This window comes from Nanorana parkeri, unplaced genomic scaffold, assembly GCF_000935625.1.
Source record: "Nanorana parkeri isolate BGI_ZX_2015 unplaced genomic scaffold, ASM93562v1 scaffold39, whole genome shotgun sequence".
Lineage (NCBI taxonomy): Eukaryota > Metazoa > Chordata > Amphibia > Anura > Dicroglossidae > Nanorana > Nanorana parkeri.
The window spans coordinates 1782254-1782463 of record NW_017306307.1 but is presented as its reverse complement, the minus strand read 5'-3'; positions in this window follow the sequence as shown (position 1 = coordinate 1782463).

Below are 210 nucleotides of genomic sequence, written 5' to 3'. Positions count from 1 at the left end.
CTCTCGGCCTCTCTCTCTCTCTCTCTCTCTCTGCCTCTCTCTGCCTCTCTCTCTCTCTCTCTCTCTCTCTCTCTCTCTCTCTCTCTCTCTCTCTCTCTCTCTCTCTCTGCCTCTCTCTGCCTCTCTCTCTCTCCCTACCTCTGTCTGTCTCTCTCTCCCACCCTTCTCTGTCTCTCTGCCTCTCTCTCTCTCTCTCTCTCTCCCCCCCCC